Source organism: Mugil cephalus, chromosome 3 (genome assembly GCF_022458985.1).
Source record: "Mugil cephalus isolate CIBA_MC_2020 chromosome 3, CIBA_Mcephalus_1.1, whole genome shotgun sequence".
Classification (NCBI taxonomy): Eukaryota; Metazoa; Chordata; class Actinopteri; order Mugiliformes; family Mugilidae; genus Mugil; species Mugil cephalus.
Genome location: NC_061772.1, coordinates 13,351,224 through 13,375,558, shown reverse-complemented (window position 1 = coordinate 13,375,558; position 24,335 = coordinate 13,351,224). Strand labels below are relative to the sequence as shown.

At 44.3% G+C, this 24,335-nt stretch overlaps 1 long non-coding RNA gene across 1 annotated transcript; it reads left to right on the top strand.

Moving 5' to 3' along the window:
• Positions 1 to 23,846, top strand: LOC125005016. The gene is made up of 3 exons (XR_007112409.1): positions 1 to 115; positions 9,073 to 9,171; positions 23,363 to 23,846. It is a non-coding gene; the product is annotated as an uncharacterized LOC125005016 (long non-coding RNA).
• The last annotated feature ends 489 nt before the right edge of the window (positions 23,847 to 24,335 follow it).

The following is a 24,335-nucleotide window of genomic DNA, read 5'->3' as shown; positions in this document are numbered from 1 at the left end:
GCAGCACCTTAACTTCAGCTTTCTGTAAGTTTGTAAAACTTAAAACACTAAAGCAGAAAATGGTTTGAGAGTTGTAGTCAACACAAGTGTGTCTCTTCTTCAGGGAGAACAGGAGGTGAGTTTAAACTGTTTTCATGTCTGTGCACAGTAGTATGCTAGCTAACATTAGCCTCAAAATGCTTTGCTCTTGCATGACAAAACCATGTCTCTAATCTTCAGACTAATTTATACTCTTGGTTAGTGTGAATTTCAACTCCTAACTAACTTGTGGACTGTATTTGGACACCAGTTCTCTGGAGGGGTGAATGTGGGGCCCTAAACTCTGGACCCAGCTTTAGGCTTCAGGACTAATATTGACCAGTCTCAAACAACTTGTTAGCTTAGCTTAGCACAGAGACTGAACACGGGGACAAACAGGTGGCCTGGTTTTCTTTGAAGGCGAGTAAATCTACCAACTAGGACCTCTGTGTCTATTAATTTAATCTGTGTATGAAATAAAGCATAAAAATAAGTCATCCTTAAACAGGTATTTAACAAGGGTACCACTGTATGCTAGTGGGACTATGGTGAACATAGCATTAGGTTGTTTTTGTTGTTGTTGTTTTTAGGCAGGTCTAACTCTTTCCTTCTGTTTCTTGTCTGTGTTTTAAACTAAGCCACTTGCTGTTGTTAATACCGAAAGGACAGATGTTGGCGACCCTCTCATCAAAACACGCAAAGGCATAAGTTGTATATCCCCATTGTTTGTTGTTGCTTTATCAGCTGGTAGTATCTGAATCAGTATTTGATCTCACTATCTCAGAGAGACTGCCCGGTGTGCGTGAGGCTGTGCTCTGAAGTTCTGCTGCTCTGTCTTCACCTCGTCGTTTGCACATCAAAGCCATGTGTACTGTAGATAAGGAACGCGCACGCACCTTACAAACGCACACAATCTCCGGCCTCACCTGCCGCAGTAAAACCATGTTGACTAATGACAAAACCAGCGTGTTCCTCACAAACTGGCCCCTCCCACCGCACCTTCAAATCTTAACCTTAACACACACACACACACACACACACACACACACACACACACACGTGCTCACACACACGTGCTCACACACACCATTACTCTTTCTTTCTCTCTATCTACTACGTTTAATTCCCTTTGGAAAAGACAGGTGCAAACGCTGATTGAGCCTGAGCCAGATTTAGCCCCAGCTCTCAGTGTGCGTCCAGCTGTACTCTCCAACCCACTGAGATCGATGTCCAGCCAGCCAGGCAGCCAGCAGGCAGGCAGCCAGGCAAGCAGCCAGTCAACCAGGCTGCACCCAGCGGGCAGAAGGGGGCCTATGGCTCTCCCCCGGCCCCAGATACAGCCGCGCTTCACTGGGCTCATTGGGTAGACCACAGCGGGGCATCGCACAGTGCCAAGCCCAATCACAGCACCACTGATGCAGGATGTGCTGCAGGCAGGACTGGGAGGGGACCCCAAAAGGCTGCTGGACTTCCACCCGTTTTTCCCTTTACAGCTTTTGCTAAAACCACCTTTCCTCCACGCACTCCTCCCCTCTTCCTCCAATCTGCCCGCGCACCTCCACCTCCACCGAACCTCCGCTCCCTCCCTCCTTTCCTCCTCCTCCTCTTCTCCCTTCTTCTCCTCGCTCCATCCATCTTGGAGCTACTTTGATTCAGGTCTCTCTCTTTTCCATCCTCCATCCTCCCAGCCCCAGCCGTTCTCCAGCCAACCACAGTTTCCTATTGATTTATTGATTGCTGTCTGCCTGTGGGAGAGCGGCCGCAGTCTCCCTCTGCTCTCCCCTGCATGGATTTGTCTTCCCTTTCCCCTCCTTTCTTCTCCCTCTCCCTCTCTCTCTCTCTCTCTCTCTTCACCCTCTCCATCTCCCCATCGATGCAGCAGCTCTGAAACATGAATTAGAGAAAGCAGGGGAGTCCAATTTACCGGGAGAAATCGGATTCATCTTCTCCTGCGCTCATTTCTTCCTTCTCTCCCTCGCTCTCTTTCACTTACACCTGTCTCTCTCCTCCGTTTCCTTATGCGTTTCGCTTGCGTCTGCCCATTCTGTCCGTAGCGTTTTCACTCTATTGCTTCTCCGTGTGAGCGTTAACGTCAAGATGCTGCCACGGGCGTTTAAAAAATGCTTCGTGTTATGGTTAAAGTATAATGAGGAATCTTTTAAATTTAATTCAGTTGTTTCAAAGAGTAGAAAAATCTATATTAATGTTGCAGCGTCGCTAAATATCCACTTTATGGAGCGCTGCAGGTGTCCAGCTTCAGGAGGAGGTCCGATGGTGAATAAATAAAATTCAAAACATCCCATTATGCCTTGAATTATAGACAGTTGCATCCTCCAAAGTGTTATTGACTCGGGCTGATGGAGTTTTTTTTGTATTACTCCAGTGTCCACGGGCGAGTTTTATTTGCTCCGTATATGTGTTTATCTTTTACACCAGCGAAGGTGCCGCCGTCGTCTCGCCGCGTCTTTGTTCGATTGTCCACTCGCATCGTGTTGCATTTCAGAGCGCTGTAACTTGCAGCGCCTCTGCTTCCCAGTGTAATGTGCTCCAGGCTGAGGAGCGGCGTGGTCTCACACCACACCGTCCTCTGAACTGCGGGTTAGTGCCGGTCACTGAGAGGAGCATCTGATTATCTGACCCCTTGGGTCAACTCTCAGCTCTCCGGGTTTAGAACAATAAGATCAGCTGTAACGGATGGAGGGGAAGAGAGAGACGGGGACGAAAGAGGGAGACAAGAGGACCTTCATGCTGTCAAATTAACCCTGTAATGTCGCCCTTTGGTGAGGACATTTTGATATTGTTTAGGAGGTAAATACATGCTCGTATACACATATCAGTAAAAGGAAAAAACAACAGTCAGTTCATTCAAATCGTCCCCCAAAGAAATGTAAAATATTTTTCCCGTAGCTGTGCAAATAGTTGGAGGAGACGTCTGCGTATTTACCTCAATACAGCAACTCAAACAGTAACGTCCCTTTTATGGGTCATCAAATCATCGCCTCATAATTTATAATTAATTAATTCTCATTTGAAATAATTTCTGTTGAGGAATAGGTTCCCACGTAAAAGGCAGCGTGTTTTACATAAAATGGGAGATGCTAAAGGAGGCCAAGCGGCATGCCTTTACATATGTTCACTGTGTGCCTCAAATAACATAAAAGTGTCTAAAATAAACCAAAAAGATCAAAAGAATGTGTTTAAAATGCACGGTTTTTGATGGATGTGACTAAATTTATTTTGTGACTCTTTATATACAGGCTCTAATAGAAGAAAACCACTGTACTTTAACTAACGTTGGCTCGAGACACTTACAGCCAATGATTTAACACAGATAGCATTTAAAAAAGCATTTTACATAATGAAACGTCAAACAATAAAGAACCCCTTAATTGTACCACACATTTGTTTTTTCTTTCATAGGTAATTAACCCCGTAACGTTGGACATAATCTCTGTGGGACTCCTGTTTACAGTTGAGCATATTTTGATTTGGCTAAAGCGAAGCTACTGATACTTTTCCCAGCTCTGGTGCGGCTGTCAGAGTTGTCCCCGCTCTGTCCTGCTTCCAGAGAAGATTCACTCGAAGGGATGTTTCTTGTCCAGGAAAGGAATTCTATAAAAGGACAAAATCCCAAATGGGGCTGAGGAGGGAGGGGGAGACGGGGAGACGGGGGGGGGGGTTGACAGCAGCTCTTAAAGGAGAGACTACAGCTCTGATTGTTGCCTCAGCGCGCGACGCTCTTTGTATTGATATAATCCATACTCCTGAGATACGCCTGTGTGCGACAGGGAGCGTGAGATTAGTTTCCTGACTGGAACCTAGTTAATTCCACCGAGGAGAAGACACTGCGCACCTGAGGCCCTGAAAGACACAGGGCACCGACAGGCCGGCTGCACAGGCAGGGCGACCTGCACGCGCGCAACCGCGGACACAAGTGAAATGCCGAATAGAAATGTGTTACACACACACACACACGCCTCTCGCGCACATGACACGAGAGCGCACACAAGCGCACGGTCCCCCGGTCTGACGCCACCACCCCGGCAGGAGCAGAGGGGGGCGGGGGGGGGGTTAGGTGTCTGCAGGCCAGAGAGTGGCAGCACAAGGACAGACGTCTCCCTGGCTGTCTGGCTGCCGACAGGTCTGCCCGATCAATATGCTGACTCTCTCTTCCTCCCTCCTGCCTCCCTCCGTCTTTTTCCTCAATCTTCATCTCTCCTTCACTTTCTTTTCTCATTACAACTTTTCTTTTTTCCTTCATAATTCCCCTTCTATCCCACCATTTTCCCCGCCCTCTGTTCTCGTTTTGCCCTCTTTACCTCTCTTTCGCATTCTTTCTCTATGGGATCACATGGACAGACCACCTCCAACTCCCCCCCCCACCCCTGAGGGACCCTTACATCTAGCCCCAATCAGTCTGCCCCCAACCTCAAATACCTTCCTGCCCTCCTCTACCTCTCATTAACCGTTCATCACTCACCTCCTCTGCTGCTTCAATACTCTTCTTCCTCCTTCACGCGCGCACACACGGAGGAGGAGGAGGAGGAGGAGGAGAGGGAGGAGGGTGAGGAGGGTGGTGGCAGCATTTAACACGCTCAAGGCCTCCTGCCACCTGAGCCAAAGTGCCATGCACAATGCAAATTTATTAAAGGCGATATTGAGTGTAAACTCCATCAGCAGAGCTTTAAAAACAAACAAACAACAACAACAAAAAAAAAACTTAAAGTGTCTTGCTCGCCCCTTCAAAACGTATACACACAAAGGGGGGAGAAAAAAAAAAGAAACGTCTCGGTTATAAAAGCTCTCCATACAAGGCCGCTCTTCTCTGGCTCTGGGCAGGAACAAACACCGCAAATAATGATGAAAGTCCCTTTTATGTTTCGCTCCGAGCGCCACATATTCCACGTGTGTTTAATGCAAGTTTCTGTAATGTGTCGCTCTATCTTTATTTAAGCGTGTTGGCCCATTGAGATCGAGACCATCTCCTTCAATGGAGCCTTGAGAGATGAAAGGATATGGAGGATGTTAACGCATATAAAGGGAAAAAGGGGGAATTTACAAAGTGCGGAGGATCAGATCAGACGGCTTTTAACACTTTCTTTCATTCGCGCCGGTGAAAAAGAGGCGTGTTTAATGTTCAGCGTGTATTTAAAGTTAAAATAGATGCGGTCGCTCGTTAGACTGTAAAGCACCTTTGAGACTTGCCTTCAGTTCTACCTTGTAAAAGTAGAAGTAAGGCCTCTGTAGTTGGTTTGTGCCACATTTTCATTCATTCACTTGCTAATGGATGTGTCACTCTACCAGACTTTCTTGGATCCATCACGTTAGCGATTCATTTTCAACCCACGGAGATGGAAAGTCACCGTTAGTCAAACCTTAACGGGAGTGTGTGAAGTGTGTGTGGGCAGGTTTTTGGGGAGGCTGTTATGTGTAGTTTGCTGTCTGTGATGGTTTTTTGGGGATGACCTCACCCACCGAGGAGTACTCGCACGTCTCTAATCTCTTTTAGTTGGGATGCCTCACTTTTCCATCATGTGTTTTTTTTTTTTTTTTTTGGGGGGTGGAAGGATACAGGGGTGGGTTTTTCTTTTTCTTTTTTTTCTCTCTTGGCCCCTGGGTAATAAATCTAATGGTCTAAACTTCTGCTCGTTGCCGTTTCTCCTCCCTCCTCCAGAAGGAAGAATGCGCTTTATGTTCTCTCGAACTTCGTTACGCTACATCAGAAAGGAGCGATTTCACGGGAAAACGTATGTTTCGGCTTTGATTTTTGTCTACTTTCTCGCAATATGGGCCCGCTTTAGTGGAATAAAAATTGATTTTTTTTTAAGCTTTTTGTGCATTAGCTTTTAAATACAAAATTGTATTTGCAGAACGTGTTTGTGATCAATGAAAGAAATCAAGATTTATAGCTGTGATGTAATATACACGGGACGGCAACATCTGGCCTCTGCATGAGGCGCTGTTACATCCTGTATTTGGAGTGTCTGCAGTATTTATCCGTCTATCTAATGTGTTGTGTGTTTTCTGTTATTGCTTTTTCTTTTTTACTTCTCTGTTTGCTCCAAACTCTCGCGACTATACTTTGGCCTTAAAGGCCTAAAGACATAAAAGCAGTGAATCCATTTCATCTCATCTCCTCCTAATTACTCCTCCTCATCATCATCCTCTTCATCACCCCCCCTCTTTATTTCTGTGAAAGCCTCTTTAATGACGGGGTTTGATGTCCTGGCTGCCTGTCTCCAACTTCGGAGAGCTTCCTTGAAGACCAGCAAGTGGCCTTTCATAAATACACGCACAAATACTGTAAACACACACACTCACACACACACAGAAACTGAGCGAGAGGCTGCCCTTGTTCCCGACTGTGCATTGTGTGTATCCTCAGCCTTGAAGAATCTTGAGGAGTATCTTAAAAGCATGAAGAGGTTCTGAGAGGGACACACAAATAAACACACACACTAATGGCCTCACATTAGCTGTCACACATACACACTTCACAGGCTCCTTTCGTCTGTGCAGACTTTTAAGGAGGAAAGAACAGGTTTTCGGGGCCCCTAAAGGCTCCCAAACACAAGCATCTTGTCTCTGGAAGTAAGGTCAAAAATCTCAATGTTGTGTCCCGGCCTTTACAGTTACTCTGGACGTGTTTGTGTTGTGTGGTGTGGTGGTGTGTGGTGTGGTGTGTGGTCTGTGTGTGTGTGTGTGTGTGTGTGTGTGTGTGTGTGTGTGTGTGTGTGTGTGTGTGTGTGTGTGTGTGTGTGTGTGGACCCCGGATGGTTAAGATCAGATCTTTTTTTTTTTCCGATGGTCAAATTCAGATTCTTCGAATGGTTTAATACATTTTCTCTGAAACACCGACACTTGTGACTTCTTCAAATACTGAGCCAAGAGTATCAAGTATTCTTCCTTCGAGAAGAATCAAGGACCGTCCATCTTGTGAGTACTTCAGCTGCTTTTTTTTTTTTTTTTCTGTGTAGTGTATTATTTTTCTTGCACTTCAGCACGCTTGCATCTGCATTCATAAACTGAAGTGGCGAACAAACAGCACTGTAATTCAATGTATGAAGATTTCATGAGGCATCATAGAGTGTTTGTTGTTCAAGAAAAACCGTCCAACTGTGGACAACTTTAATTGTGGCTTTTTGAAAAACTTCCATCACCATCATTGATACCATCCCCCCAGTGTGTTTGGGCTGGTGAATGTCGTCTCAGCATGTACATTAAAACGTTGTTCTTTACTCATGTCGTAGACCATTGGTCTTCAACGTTTTTCAGGCCAAGGACCTCCAAACTGATGGAGAGATTAAGTAGGGACCCCCTACCTATTATATGTGTTCTATAATAAACTAAACTCGGCCCAGTGCTATTTATAATTATACATTATTATTATCATTTGCATTCAGTATTTAGCTATTCAAACAATACACAAGTTCAGATATTAATTTTTTTATTTTACACATGTGTAGTAGTAGGCGGAAACATAAACATACCTGACATAAACATTCATACATGGGATTTCATATGGGGACTGAATGGGTTTTCTTTGATTACCCCCCCCGCAGTACCTCCACAGACCCCTGGGGGGTCAGGGACCCCCTGTTGAAGATGTATGTCCTGGACCTAGACAATCAGAACACTGGTCCATGAACCACAATGATGTTCTGTTTTTGATGCAATTTGTTGAAATCCAATTTTCCCACAAAAATATGACCAATCACAAAACTGCAAGTGTGTAGTGTTGACGATGTTATTGATGTTAAAGTTAAATGCAACATTGGAACTATTCTATCAATACAAAACAAATGTAGGTCTGAAAACATCCATTGAACGCTTCACACTGCATCTGCTTTAGCTCATGGTCCCGTTGTAGAAACCAGACTCTTTTCAGAATCAGCTTTACTTTCCAGACAGACTGAGTGACATTTGAATCCCTGCTGAATGCTAGTTGAATCCATTCTTCCCTCTTTCCATACAGTGTTTTCTGTGGCTCTGTGGCGCTGTGGTGTGTCCATGATGCACAATATAAGCAAAAACCACCCCTCCTGTTTCACTTAAGCCTTCCTGCAGCTCCTGTGCAGTCACACACGGGCGTTGTGTTGCCTTTCTGCCTGTGCTATTTCATCAGAAGTCTTTTATGACTTCCACATATCTCATCTATTGTACTTCTTCCTGCTATTTGGAACAGTGTGAAAATTGCAAGCTGAACAAACGAAGGCCCTTGATTTGTGGGCACTGATTATTATTATTATTTTTTTTTAGTCAGGTTCTCAGTCAGATGTTTAGAGGAGCACATTGTTATCGGTTCAGATTCAGGAAATCCACATAGCGTGTTACCAGAATCAGATTGTAATTAGAATTGAGTCTGTCTGTGCCAGGCTACCACATCTATATATTCAACCACAAATTCAGCCATAACTAGTCCAAGTGGTAGCCACATCCCAGTAGACCCTGTGCTCTTATCACAGACCATCCACTTCCATCCAGAATCTTTCTGCTGCATAGTGCTACACGTTGCATGACGGTTTTTAATGCACCACAGACAGCACTTTTTTCTGTACTGACACACTATACATTCAATTGTAACTCTGCATTTGTTTCAGAGTATTTTGCTGACATGTTTATCCTCTTACAGACACAGCCCTCACCCGCTGGGAGAATGAATTACGCTCTCGCTCCCCTTCCCTTCGCCACAGGCAGCTCCTGTGAATAAAGCCAATATAAACGCGCTGGTTAGAGTTTTACAAAGATGGAAAACTTGTCCATTTTAACGTCGAGATCATTTCATTGTACAGCATTTGTTTGCCATTATCCAAAGTATCCTAGATATTTTGTTGCCCATTTCTTTCAGTGAGAAAAGTAAACGGATTTAAGTCACAAGGGCAACTTATTTTTCTTTCTTTTTTTTTTGTTACTCCCACTGCCTGTGCATGGGTGTGTTGGCGTGCGCACTTGTATGGCGGCAGCCTGCTAGGCTGACACTGCTGTTGGTGATGGGGGACATTGATTTTTTTTCTCTCTCTCCCCCCTCCTCTGTTTTCTCTGGGATTTTGACAGAATCATAGCACCATGGAAACAAAGAAACTGCTTTGTGACAGAGGAAAACCTTTCATTTCAGCTGGAGTGAATGGCGGCTTGCTGCGGATAACAGCATGGGTAATCACACACACACATACTTATAGGAATACACACACGCGCACACACCACCGTACACATGTAAGGTGCTGCAGAGCACTCACATATAAGGTTAAGGTATGATTGTTCCACATGATTGTAGAAAATAAACAACTCAAAGGTCCATTTTCACTAAGCTGCAGCTCAGACACACAATCACAGCTATTATCAACCTCTACAGGAATACATGTCAGCTAAAGGGTTATTTCTTGTGTCACAAATAAAACAAATGTGTGTGGGTTTTTTTGACAAAAAAAAAAAAAAAAGGTGCCTAATTTTGCATCATTTCACAAACAGACTGCACTGAACACGTAATCTGAGTACGGACAAAAGTGGAGAAGTTTCAATGTGCTCTTCTTGTGATTTCCAAGTTTTGTCTTCACACACTTTTAATGTGTGTGTTTTAACCACCTAATCTGGCATCTGTGCCAATGTGTAGCGGAAGAGTTTTGTGTGTGTTCGCAAGCCGCCGTGTCTGTTGCATTCAGCAACACAGATATGAACGAGCTTGTTTTGACGGCATTAGAAAGCCTGATCACTATCAAAGCTGCGCGAATGAGCGTGAGAGCGATAGCTGTTGTTTTCCATTTCCATTAAGGACTACATCTTTTCAAGCTCACCTTTCTCCAACGAAGCATCTGGAAAAAAAAAAAAACAGCATCCTAATAGATGGCATGCAGTACGGACGGTGAAAGTCCAGAGTCAGATTGCTCTTCATTAAACGATTTGACCCCAAAATATTAGATTTCAGAGATTCTATTGCATTTAGCATCTTTTCTATCATTATTGAGATGACGAGGGATCAAATCGATTCTGTGTCAAATTAACTTGAAGAACACCAGACTGCCAGGCTTTCTTTGTGTGTATACGTGGGTGTGTGTGTGTGTGCGTGCGTACGTTTTTCCAGATGTGTTTAGGTTTAGGTTAAATGAAATGAATGTCCATGTGCAGGCATGTATGTCTTCATATACATTTTACTGAGAGCAGTGTGTGTGTGTGTGTGTGTGTGTGTGTGTGTGTGTGCTGGTATTACGTTGTAATACGTGCAGTGGGGGACATAAACCTCTTTGTGTGTACTCGTCTTCCTTTTTGGAGACAGAAAGCAAGTCCCCATAACGTAAACCATTAAATTTTAAATCTGGTTTAAGGTCACAACCACGTTAGGTTGAGGTTAGGGTTGGGATAGTGGGCAAGTAGTAGTTATGGTTAGGATAGGTCTAATGGAAATAAATGTAGGTCAGTGTAATGTCTTCTGAAGCAATGTAAACGCCACTGTGTACATACGTGTGCTGTGTGTTTGTGTGTGTGCACGTGTGTGTGTCTTTGCTGCAGCATGCTGTGTTTGTCTCTATTGAGCTGTTGGTGTAATCTGAACAGCTCTACTGAGAGGCCCCTAACCTGAACCAGAACAGGCGGACAGCGGTCAGTGGTCACCGAGAACAGACAGATAAAGGGACAATCTGCTCTAAAAACATAACTCTCCCAGCAGAGGTTACAGAGGCAGGACTGAAAGCTTATGGCTCTACCATCAGGTTGCCACTTGAGAAAAGCCTGTAGGTTGTTGAGCTCCCTGTTAGTCAGCACTCATTGAAGATGGCAGTAGGCAGCTGAACAGAGTGAACATATACAACAGCACTGCGTGGTAGAATAGCACATTGCTTGAAAAACAAAAGTATGCTTAGGATTTATAGTAGTGCAGGAGTTCAGAGGCCGCATACGGCCCAGTTTGATCTCAAGGGGGCCGGACCACTAACACACAATAGTCTATTAACCTATAAATAACGACAACTCTAAATGTTTCCCTTTGTTTTAGTGCAAATAAGTTCATTATGGAAATGTAACACACAAATAAACTGCACATAATTGGACATTTCTTAAGAAGAAGAAGTGCAATTTCTTTATAGTTCTAGGTCTCAGTGTTGTGTAATGTCCACAACACTTACTAAAACTGTGTGAAACGTTGGAATAGCTGTTACTTTTTGTTTTAACTTTTGAAGAATTGACATTAATGTCTTGAGTCTAATTTTGGCACTTTGCAAATTCATCCTGCGAGCCAGATTGGACCCTCTGGTGGGCCACTTTCAGGCCGTGTGGTTGACACTTGTGTAGTAGTGGAATTGTAAATCAAAATCATTGACTTGAAATTGATGAATTCAGAGGTGTGTCAAGATTGTCAGTCATCCAGGTCAGGTTGCATCCAAAAAAACAAAGCTGAAACCAAGAGATGTTTCATCACTCAATGGCTGAAGGGTTTTTATTGGGAACATCTGTAAGTGGTGCCCCCCTGAAACTCTCATAATAATAATAATAATAATAATAATTAATTGGTTTTATATTGCGGCTTTCCATTTCCATCAGATGCTCAAAGCACTTACAATTGTATGCATTATTAATTCGCTCACATAGTCACACCCTGGTGGTGGTAAACCACATCAGTAGTCACAACTGCCCTGGGGCAGGCTGACGGAAACGTGGCTGTCAATCTGCAACTACAGCCTCTACGACCACTACCAAACATCACTCACTTGCAGTCATACACCAGGGAGCATACACCTGGGGGCAAGGTGGGTTAAGTGTCTTGCCCAAGAACACAACAGAAAGACTAGGGATAGGGCGGAATCGACCCACCAACCTTTTGGTTATTGGACGACCGCTCCACCTCCTGTCTGCTACTTATGTCCAATTGAAATATATGTAAGTAAAATCCTCACCAGTCATTTAGAACATAAGAAGCTACTTGACTAATTAGCAAAACATCTTCAAGGAACACAACTAGTCCAGCTGCCCCCTTTATCAGCTCCAGTTTTAATGTTGATATGTAATTGCTCAAATAACCTATACGGCAGGCTTGAGCTAAATGTTTCATTTAGTTATCCAGTGATGTACAGTTTCTGTAGTGTTGTGTCTCCTATATACATACAAAACGATACATGATCTTAAGACTGTTTTTTTGAGCGTGGGACACACATTTCTTTCACACCTTTTCTGTCTCTCTTAGCCTCAAGCATACAGATTTCTTTTGACTTTCTCGTTTTTTATTAGAAATATTAATTGTTTCCTAAAGCCCTGAGGCATTATAGTTTATTATCAAGAATTTGCAAAATGGTCAAACTATTTTTACCCATAGTGTTGTATAGTATTGGAGTAGTGGATATGTTTTTAATATTCCTTCCCCAATAATAGAAATCTATGGCAAAGACAAACAAGTTGTTTGAAGGCTTTAGTTTTGTAAAAAGAGTTCATAGTTGAGTTTTGTTAATTGGATTTGTAAACAATTAAAACAATTTGAAAGCGTACATTTCAAATCGCAGAGACGTCTACCTCAGATTTTCATGGGTTTCTTGGGAACTGTGTGTTGTGTATTGATGCCGAAATAAGGTCTGGACAGCATTTGGTGTTTTGATGTGCATTCGCTGCATCTCCAGCCTGGCCTTTTGAGGATGACTCTTCTCATCCGAAGCCACTCACAGCTAAATGTCCCATCTGGTAACATTTCCACGTTTCTCCGCCTTAAATCAATAGCAATAATTTTCCTAAGACCCTGTACGCGCTCACACATACACACACACACACACACAAGGACACATGCCTCGGATTTGCCTTTTTTTTGTTTCAGCTGCCATTTAATTTGATTGGCATTTGTGTGGCTCTCTGTCCTTTGAACAATTGGCTTTGAATGTGCACTTCAGTTTGGGACGGAACGATATGCCCGTTCCTTGATGCGCACCGCATATCCTTCTCATATTCTCATGTCTCGATTGAAATTCATTGATTGTTTTGCCTCCAACATCGTTGATTTGTGGTTCTTTTTTTCTTTTTTTTCTCGAGCGTTTTGGTTTTCCAGCTAATCCATGCGCCAGTGCAAGGCAAGCAGTTGCACAGAAGCCGACACACACATGCACCGGTCTCCATTTTAGCTCGCTCCCGCTGCAGGTCGGGCTGTGTGATGGCCGACACTCTTTGAGGTGCGACGCGTTGGTGCAGCGTCCTCAAACGTGAACGCCGACCGGAAAGAATGCGTGCGCACAAATGTAGGTGCCGTCTTTCTCTCTTTCGCTCTCCCAGACATGCAAACACACTCGGCTGCGCGCTGAGATTGATTCGGGACCGATGTAGGCGAGGTATCAGTGAGTGAGGCTTCGTTATTAATGTATCCAGATGAGATAATTACTCAGCCCTTCTGCTCCTCCGACGGTCTGCCAGTTAGTTAAACACGCGTCGGGGATTATGATGTCAGCCAGATTAAATGATCAATTACACACACACGGCAGAGTGCACGCTCCCTCTCCCTCTCTCTGAAAACACACATAAATACACACAAACACAGTGCATCCGCACTGTATGTGTGCGTGTTGGTCAGTGGCCGGTTGGTTTGGGGGGGGAGGGGGGCCTGGCTTTTGACCTTGAGCTCAGGGGTCAGGCAGCAGACGGCCGGCCAGCTGGACATTTCCATCTCAAAGACCCCGAGGACCCCTCAGCTCTCCCCACACACACGCACACACGCACTACCTCTAAGATCCCCTCCCTCCTTTTACTTGTATCTCATTTTCTCCTGCTGTGGATGGTTGGATGGTTTATGAGTGCGGAGAAGCTCCAGCCATTCATTTCTCCCTAACTGGGGGTCTAATGGAGAGGTCTACGCTGGAAACCTGAGCTCTCGCTGAGTAATGAGCCGCCCTTTACTGTCCAGTGTGTGCGTAGCGCCGTGTGCCTTTTCTACGCGTGTGCACTGCCCAGCCGGCACGCTGCGGCCAGGCTCTGACCCTGTAAATGATGTCTCTCCTCCCCTCATCCACAGTGGCTCTTTACTGCTAATAACCTTTGATCAGATCTTAGCTGGCGGAGCCCTCCACTGGGCCTGGACTACCTCCTGTCCGGCAGCCCGCTAATATTCTCCAATCAACCGTGGGCTTCTCTATTGGAGGCTGATGCGCCGGGATCCGGGGCTGGGACGGGTCGTGCCCACTCCCCCCCCCCCCCCCCCCCCCCCATACACACACACACACACACACACACACACACACACACACGTAGCAGCCCCATCAAAGCCTAGTCGACTACCTCTGCCGTTTTGGAAAGAGCGGAGGGGCAGGGGGGTGAGGGGGAGCGGAGGAGTAGCAGCGGAGTGTTGTGGGGGGCGAGGTAAAGGGAGCCAGCCACTTCTCCACAGTCTAATGTAGTTAGGGCAGGGCCAATCAGTCATCCCGACCAATACTAACCATGTCGCTGGGCTTCTCCTCCCATCTTTTCCACACAGGAGCCACAGAGAGCAGCACTGTACATTTACCTGCAATTAGATTTGCCCCAGCATCCTGCTGGGAGTGATGGAGACCCCTCAGATCTGGAGATGGCAACAACTCTTGCTCTCTGTGTGCTGCACACATGTAGACATATATACAGTACATGTGCACAATGTGTGTGTGTGTGTAAAACGCCTGCTTTCTCTCCTGCAGAATACTAACCTTGTGATGGCATATTTCCGTGCGCCACAACTTTTTGAGGGTTAAAACCTGTTAAGGCCTTGTTTTAGGGTAAAGGTGACAGTTAGGTGAGAGCTCCACGGCCAGGGGCTAGGGAATTCATTATGTCAATGGAAAGTCCTTGCAGAGATAAAAACACAAGTTTATTTGTGTGTGTACGTGTGTGCGTGTGAGGTCCGTCCTATTCCCAGTAGGGACAGAGCAAACAGACAGAGGCAGCTATCAGCCTCTCCATTGTGTTCATCTGATCACTAATCTTCAATGGTTAAATCATTATCCATCCACCACCTTAGCAAAGGGCCAGGCAAACACTACTGGGCAGTCACCAGGCAGCACCATCCCTTAATATGTTACCGACACGCACACGCACACACACACACACGCACACACACACACACACACACACACACACACACACACACACACACACCCACACACACACACTGCGGTTAGTTTGATCCCCTTTTGCTGAGCTCAATGCTGAACTCAATGAAGGCATGCACATGACACAGGAACACCTTAACTAGAGGGAGAGAACACTGTGTGTGTGTGTGTGTGTGTGTGTGTGTGTGTGTGTGTGTGTGTGTGTGTGTGTGGGAGAGAAACTGTGCTGTGTAAACACGTCTGCAGTTTCGGAGGGAGGCCCTCTCCACCTCGTCAGAATGCACACACACAGATTCCATTCCCTCATCCCCGAATCTCTCCTCTCCTCTCCTCTCCTCTCCTCTCCTCTCCTCTCCTCTCCTCTCCTCTCCTCTCCTCTCCTCTCCAATCGCTCCTGTCTTCACCTCCACCTCACCCTGCACCACTCCTCCACTCCACCCTCCTCCATCCCTCCGTGATTTACAGCTCCTGGCCCCTCCCAACACCTCGGCAGCACATTAAGAGCATTTAAAGTGTGGCCGTTACTAAACAGGGGTCTTTATGGAGCCGGTCCACACATCTAAAGCCCATTACAGCTACATCAAAGCGGGATAACAATGACTAATGAACAATAGATATCATGAGAGACTGTGCCAAATCAGTATTCACTGTTACAGAGAGGGTGTGTGTGTGTGTGTGTGTGTGTGTGCGGATGGTGGGTGTGTGGTGAGCGGTTACAGCTCCATTCATTCACACGTTCATTCATTGTCTCTGCGTGTCCGCGTTGCCAGCGTGCGCCTCGCACTCATGCCGGCGTTGTTTAAGTTGTGTGGCTGCACTCGGCCGCGTGCAGCACGTGTTCATTTGATGCGCCCACATGTGTTTTTGTGAATGCGTTGGGTTTCGATGCATGTCTTCTACCTCCGTCCCTACAGAGTGTTCACTCTGAATCGGAGAAACCAAACACAGTACAGAGAGATTTTTTTTTTTATATCCAAAAACAACCATGTGCATGCAGAGTCTTATTGTGGATTAAGCTGTGGGATACAAACATGTAATAAACCCAACAGGCAGCTTGAGGACTGCACTGTTCCTGTCGACCTGAAAACAAGGACCCCCCCCCCCCTCCATCCACCCACCCCCTCCACCTCTCTTGTTGACACGTTGAGCCCGTATGAGTGTGGAGGTATTTTCAAGGCTTTGCCCTGCACAGCAGCGTTGAACGGAGAAGGTGGAAGAGGGGTCTGTAATCCCATAATGGCAGGTACATGATGACAGGGGGAACCTGTGTAATCCTCTTTTAAATGCAGTTATCATTGTCCTTACCCCGGCCACTTTCCTTACTAATCCAACCAGATGCCTCCTCCAACCCCCCCAACGTTCACAAAAATGCATCCAAACGCAGAGAGGTGCAAGGCTGCGCATAATTAATTCCGTTTAATGCATAATTACGAGAAATACACGGGGCTAAGTGCACTAATAATACACACAAAAATACACCTGTGCTGGCTCTTAAGCACACGTGCAGCTGGAGCGGGATTAGCTCGCTCAACTTCCCAGCGTATTAATGATTCACTTAAATGATAAGACCTGGCATGCATTTTGCGGTGACAACAGTCAGGAACGTTTATAAAACATTGATGCATCAAAAATGCGGCCGAGCAGGATGAGAGGCGGTGCCTAATGGCAAACTTTACAGCTGGAGGTCTGGAAACTAATAAGAACGGCTGCTGGCTTCAGGTGTAAGCTTTGCCTCCAATTTCATGCTCAAACAAATATTAATTTAACATTTTTATCAGGGCCGTCAACTGAAGCGTTATGACGCTTATTGCAGGCTCGTGTACGGGCAAATTGAAAAATGATGAAAAACGGACAGCGGGTTTTTACTCTCGACTGGCAAATATAGACATTTTGACTTCAACAGTGCTTCCTCCGATCGAACCCTCCAACTGATCATTGACTTTTTTTCAGAAAATATTTTGGTTTCTTGGCAAAATCTGGCAAAAAATAGACGCGCTTATACACACAAAGAAGTTTGCCCGCGTGTGTGTGTTTGTGTGTGTGTAAGTTTCCACACTCGATATCTTCAAGCGCCCATCCTCACCAGTGAAGTCGGCTTCCTCCTGCCTCTCAAACCAATCTTTATACTTTCACACACACTCGCAGAGACCGATTGTGCACAATGGTAAGCCACTCAAAGCCAAACACACACAAAGGGAAGGACAGTCTCTTGTTGACATAAAATATATAATCCTTCCCCTTTCAGGACAGCAATCCTTGAACTAACCACAGAGCACCTTGTTAAATCTGCACACACTACGCGCTCCCGCACCTATCACTATTAACAAGTGGAACCTAGTCATTAGATATGGCACTGACGGTGGTGTAAGGTGTTACAGGGGGATCAGAACTGATCAAGAGGGACACTGCTGTTCAAAAGCATTATTAAAGTTTAAACAGTGATATCCACCCCTCGGTGTCTCAGCGTCCTGGGATTTTACACAACCAGTCTATTGCGCTTTTGTAAAATCTGAGGAGCTAATAAGCTTTTCATAAATTAATGATTTTTTCATCTTGTACAATTGATTTATCATTGATTTAACATCATATATCACACACACACACACACACACACATATATATACGTTAACAATTAATGCCCACTTTGTTTAAGTTTTTAAGGAAGGTTTAATCTGGAAAATTACCTTAATTTTGTGTCAAAAGGTCAACTCACATCAAAACGTTTACAATAGGCCACACTGAAAATGGCTAAAATGAAAAATAAAACACACATATACAAAGGCAAACGTATGCTTAAAATAATTCAGGCCTCTATTATTACGTGAAAGCTCCTCCTGCTGAGGACGTGCATGTGATCTGAGTCAATCAATGGACTTTACGATGATGATGTTGGTCAGCAAATTTATTATTATTGGCATTTTTTTTGTCACGCTATATTGTATATATGGTTGGAATAAAACGTGTCCTACAATATAATATTATCTATAAATATAAATATATATACGAATTATGACTTATATTTAATAAAAGCCTTTGAGTTCAGCAAACCACGCTGAATATGTGGATGTGGACAAAATAGATTTGAGCTTTACTTTCTAGTCTGTTTTTGTTCAAGACTTAAATATTTCTGTGACGGTGTGAACAGGAGGAAAGCATCCATTTTTTCCTTATTATTTTATTTACTTTATATTCTTGTCCCCAGTGTCTATCTGCCGGCGCACTGACCATGGCGCCCTCAGGCCAAGGGGTCGCTGACCCTTCACCCCTGACCCCCTCAGCTGGCCAAACTCTAACCCTGGGACAGATGGATAACGGACTCAGTGCTTTATCTCCTCCTGACCACACTCTCCTTCTCCCTGCCCTTTGCCGTAGCCTTTCCTTTCACCTCTTGGTGCCCTTCCTCTCTTTCCCTTCATCTTCCCTCCTCTGCTCTTGATTACCTAAACTCACACATCCACTCATGTACTCACCTATAGGTACACCCCACTTTCACACTTTCCCCTGTTCTTCTGCTCTCATGTGTTTCACCTCCCCTCGCTTATTTTTTACCTTCAGCCCTTTTCTTCTCTCTCTCTCTCTCTCTCTCTCTCTCTCTCTCTCTCTCTCTCTCTCTCTTTCTCTCTCTCTCTCTCTCTCTCTAATCCATCCAGGTGCTTCTTTTCTGCAATGTGTTTATCAGCGCTCTTCCCCTGCAGGCTGGATTTAGTGAGATTATTGCATGGAAGAATATTGCAAACAGTCTGAACCACGCATGAAAATGTGACGGCCACACCGAGCTACTTTATTCTCCGACAATAAGCCACAAAACACGTCCAGCATTCTTATTTCAAATGGGCGATTCTTGTTTTGCCCCCGCGAAAAGTAGGATTTGTAGTGGAGCACAAGGAACAAACATTATCATTCAAGCCTTGATCAGATTTCAAGGGTGTAATCATACAGTACCTGGGTATAACCTCCAGTGATAATAGGAAAAATAAATCAACGAGGAGCGAGGATTAAATATTTATTGTGGCACATAAATACTTCAGTACTTTTATATGATATGTCCTGATTGTGGCGTGGGTTTATTTCTCTAACAGACATGTGTTTAATCTGAGTCGTGAAGGCTCCCCCTGCTCCTCTAGATTTGCATTTTAGTTAAAATATTTTCAGTTAGATCTTGATAATCGCGTTGCACCTTCTCCCATCTATGTGTGTGTGTGTGTGTGTGTGTGTGTGTGTGTGTGTGTTAATATACGGGATCATTATAAACATTTATGCGGCAAAGGAGCCTCTCGTGCCAAAGGGGCTGACGCTCGGGCGGATCGAACCTTTCGATTGATACTGAAACAATTTGCATACTGATTCTCTTTCAGTGCGCACGGATCCATAACAACACCGGCCAGCTATTCAAATGCGCCTGCATCGAGAAAAGCACGGAGACATGCACGGCACAGGAGCAGGAAAAGGAGCCTTTATTTTTGTGCGGGGAATGAGAATTTGCGATTGGAAACGGGAGACGCATTCATCGGCTGCGAGGACCTTTACGCCTCGGTCGGGATTTGGGACTGTGGCGGCTCTGGAGAAAACCTGGAAGCCGATGGAGCCGCAAGAGGAGAGGAGGCGAGAATGCGGGAGAGTGTGAGAAAAGGGGGGGAAAGCACGTTCGGATGGGGACCCTAAACGCGAACGCATCGTCTCCTCGCCGCGGCCATAGTATGGTGGAGTTAAAGACTTTATGTAAATTGATTTTCGGTCGCCGTCGTTCTGTGCGCTGCTGTATGGGAGCGAGCTCGGAGTATGATAAAGATGTATGACAGAACGGGATCCTGCGGTAAAGTCAGGGACGACTGTGTGCGCGCGCGTTCTCCGTGCGTGTCTGTGTGTTTATGTGTGACGCAGAGGAGGAAGAAGAAGAAGAAGGAGAAGAGTTTTAATGCAGACATTTGAAGCCTGGCACCCTGTTGAGGGGAGACGTGGGGAGGAAAAGGGTGCCGTCCGAATCTGACGCACACAATCACACTGTTCCTCTGCACCTTGGTGCGTCTGCACACGAACTCACACAAGCTGCGCTACATATCAGGATGAAATATGTGCATAGTGCCTTCAGCTCATGGACAAACGGGCTTTTCTTAATAAACAATGCGGCTCAATTAAACGCATTCATAATATAATAATCGAATAGAAATATCGAGGATCGCTGATTGGTTTGCTTCATAATTACGTCAGTCTGTCCTGCTTTAAATTAGAATTTTAACTTGAACCTGAGAGGAAAAGTTCCTTATGTTAGTTTCAGGTTTCTGCGAAATCATTTGCGTTAACGAGGAAAGATTATTATGCTGAAAAGATGGTGCCAAATGTGGAAACCAGCCCCACCCTCTTCTTGTTAACTAATGGACTTAAAAGAAATATATGCACGTTAATTTCACTTTAGACAACGATGAGAAATAACTCACGTGCACGTTATTGGGACTAAAGGCAGAATTAGAATTTTATTTTAAATGATAAGAAATTATAAGACAGTCAGACGTCAAAGAGGACAGTGGTAAATGAGTTGTGAGTGATTGTGTGTGCGTATTTGTGCCCTTTAAAATGTCAGATGTTTTAACAGGGAAGTTAATAATATTGCAATTTAAAAGGCGGGTAAATGATATTGTGTGTGCATATATAAAATTTCTTATTTAAAAAATTAGAAATTATAAAACCAGGAAATGCAGCACGGAGCTAAAACTTTAGAAATATCACCAGAAATGTGGGAGATGCCTTTTTTTCCACAGTGAATATTCATTTTACTAAAGCCACTGAGCCCGACTGAGCCGAAAAAGTCATTTGGATTTGAAACGCACGTTTACAGCCGGGCTGCTTTGGCTATCGTTGACACGATCCTGTTGCCATAATTGGAGTCTCGCCAAAGTTACAGGGAGTAATTGGGCGGCATATGGACACCTTAATGTAAAGTGATGCCTTATTAATTTCACATGAGCGCACGAATCAGAGCAAGTGACGCGGAATAACAGGAGAGGAGAGGCAGTTGATTTACCCCTGAGCAAGGCAGCAGGTCCGGCATCTGCTGCTCGGCGATGATGGCATTTTCATTAATTAGTTGATGGAGGGGGGAAATAAAGAGTAAATTCCTTAATAACAAAGGATTAAACTTCAGGTTGTTTTATTGTTATAGCCCTGAGGTTTATATTTTCGTAGCTGGGCAAGATTTTTTTTTATTTTATTATATATACTTTAAATAAAAAAAACAACTGCGTCTTAAATAGTCTTAAATGGATTTAAAACTAGCATCTTAAAAGAAATTATCTAATTTTTAAGCACATCATGTGTTATTCTTGTCATTCATTGTCATCTTCTTGGCTTGTCGCCTGTAAACTAGTTGTATTTTTTTCCCATTAAATTTGCTCATGGTTATTTACTTTTCAGACTTAGAATAAAGAAAATGCTTTAAAATAGCACCATCCTGTACAGAACTAAAAGTATTTTTTATATATTTAGGATTTCATGGCTTGAGTGTATTTTCCTAAATAATCACCTTATTCACATAAAGAAAATAACCGGGCCTAATATGCGACAAAAAACCCTCAACCCTGTGTGCATATAGGTAAAAACGTATATTTTTAGGCTTGTTTACTATAACAAATTATAGGCCTTAGCCTGAGTCCCTCCAGGAATTATAATTTTATTCAGTATTGATTGACGCGGTGTGGTGTGTTTTCAAGGCCTATACTTCAAATGTGCTGTAAAGGCCAGCCACCAATGCTGCAATGCACTTTTTCTTTCTCTCCTTATTTTTATTTTTTATTTATAAAGAAAACAGAAATGGTTGCGTCTCTTCCCACGTTTTCTAATAGATCGCCATTTCCCTCTGTTAATATCTGGAAGGCTATGGGCACATAATCTAAATAAAAGCGGCGTGTTTGTGGAACTCCAGATTTTAAAGGTGAATCGGTATAAATTAATTTATTGGCTCAAACCGATAAAAACAAGAGGATTGTGATTTATTTTCAAAAAGGCTAATTCAGTTTCCGCTTTTATGTGATATGGGACCATCCTCCACAAACGACCACACAGGTCGAACTCATGTATAGTAGGATCATTTATTAAAGTTTAGTTTCACCAGATGCCATTTAGCAACAAAAAGAAAAGGGCTTATTCCTAAACAAGCCGTAATTGTCATTTTGAACATCCATAAGGCTCGCAACGCTGTGTCATTTTGCAGAGCTGTTGAAATATTGATCCACGGTCCTCTCTGCGAGGCATTATATTCTTTCTGCTCGAATATGCTGCTGTGGGCTTCACGGGAATGATGCCCCTGATTAATAATCAGTGTGAAACCTGTAAGTAATTGACACAGTGCCTTTGGGTGCCCGGTAACTGGACTCTTTTTTTTTTTTTTTTTAAACATACGACTTGATGGAAATGAAAGAACCGTCTACATGTTTCCAAACTCCACATCCGCGCACGCATGTATCTGTGAGGCGCTACTTGTTGGTTTCCTTTGTAATAATTGAGTTAAACTGCTATTGAAATGTATCCGTCTTTAGAAGAGCTCGGATGAAAAAACTAAAACAAAACAAAAACAAACAAAAAAAACATCCGTATATTTCCCTGCAAAGCAAATGTCACAGGCTCGCAAGGCGAGGCCTATCTCTGCACAATGGCCACAGAGAGCCAACGCACATAAACACACAGCTCAGGTCGAGCAGACATAGCAGCAACCTATCGATCCGCATGAGAATGTGTAGATGAGCTTTGCTGCCGTGTAAGGCCAAACCTGAGCCTTTTGTGCTCGTCACCATCTCGTTTGCCTCCGTCCGTTAACTGCAACAAAATAGAAAAATAAATCAACTTTAAAGTAAAAGGAAAGAAAAGGGAGTTTCATCAGAAAGTTGTTTAATTTTTCAGAATCGTTTTTTTAAAAAAAAAAAAATAAATAAATAAATTTCTGGTGATAATTTGGTGTAGGTGCTCTAATTCTTTAACATTTAAATCATTGTATTCTCTGTTTTTGTTTCCCTGTTGTGAGCTCTATTTGCCTGCCTCTTAAGTCTATTATGTCCACGGGACTGCACGCTTGGACAGCCACACTCCGAGGAATTAGTGTCCCTTTGTCTCGACACACGTCACACACACGCCGTTGACATTGACTTCACATCAGAGACAGTTTAACTTCTTCTCTTTTCTCTCTCTCTGTCTCCCTCTCCTTTTATTTAACTCGTTCAACCGAGCGCTGGGTCTATTGTGGGGGCTCCTGACAGATGCGGGGCCCCTATAGCAGGTCCAGGACAGGGAAAAGTCTGAAAGGTTAATCTGTCCCCCCGCAGATGTTGGCTTTGGGAGTCTTGAAGCGTCACCTTTGACATGTCCCTCATTCGGCGGGGGGTCCAGAAGGACACTGACCGCCGCAAGCTGTCACCTCGGCCGGCTGAGGACGCCCTGCGCTACCGCTCTATTAGGCTAAACGGCCCCTGACATGCGAGCAGGGGCCGGCCTGATCAGAGCCTGCGCGTTTGGAGAGCTTGACACTCATGCTGCATAATGCACTAACAACTCAGGGCGCACCGGTCATGTTATGTGTCAGCATGTTATTTCCTTCCGTGGCGCCGGATTTTATGGAGATGCGTGGGTGCGTTTGTGGCACCACTCGGAACTTTTGTGTCAATAAAAATCTACCTGATTCAAACAAGTAACATGTTGCCTTTTTTTTTTTTTAATTTATTTACTTATTCATTTTTTTTAACATCATCGCGTATTTTCCTTAATTTAAATAACTCTCAAACGCGAGGATTAAGTGTGCCTTAAATGGGACACACACATGCTGGGCTTGGTTCGTTAAGCCTAATGGTTGAACAATGGACACATCTGCTCATCTTTTTCTATCAAAAGACAAGGTACCACCGTCTTCTTCGTTTGGTTAAACCGCCACATAGTTGGCAGTTTTTGGGTGGGGGTGGGGGGGCCGGCGCAGCTGAAGAGGCCTAATATTAAAAGAATTGATCAGTGTGATGCACATGAATACGTCCAGGTCCTTTACTGGCAGCCCTTTGACTGCTAATTAACTCCTCGTAATTATAGCTGCGGATCCTGGAGCGCCAGTTCCTGCCGTCTTGGGAGGAATTAAGTATCTTTTCATTGGATATTTTGGAGGCTTTCGAATCCCAGACCTCACTAGTTAAAAATCAACTCCAAATGAACCCGGAAGTTTACTTCATTTGCAGTTAATGATTTAAGGAGGACCGAAGATAAAGTCTCATTACAGCCTTAATGAATTTAACATTTTTCCAAATGCCTGTGGAC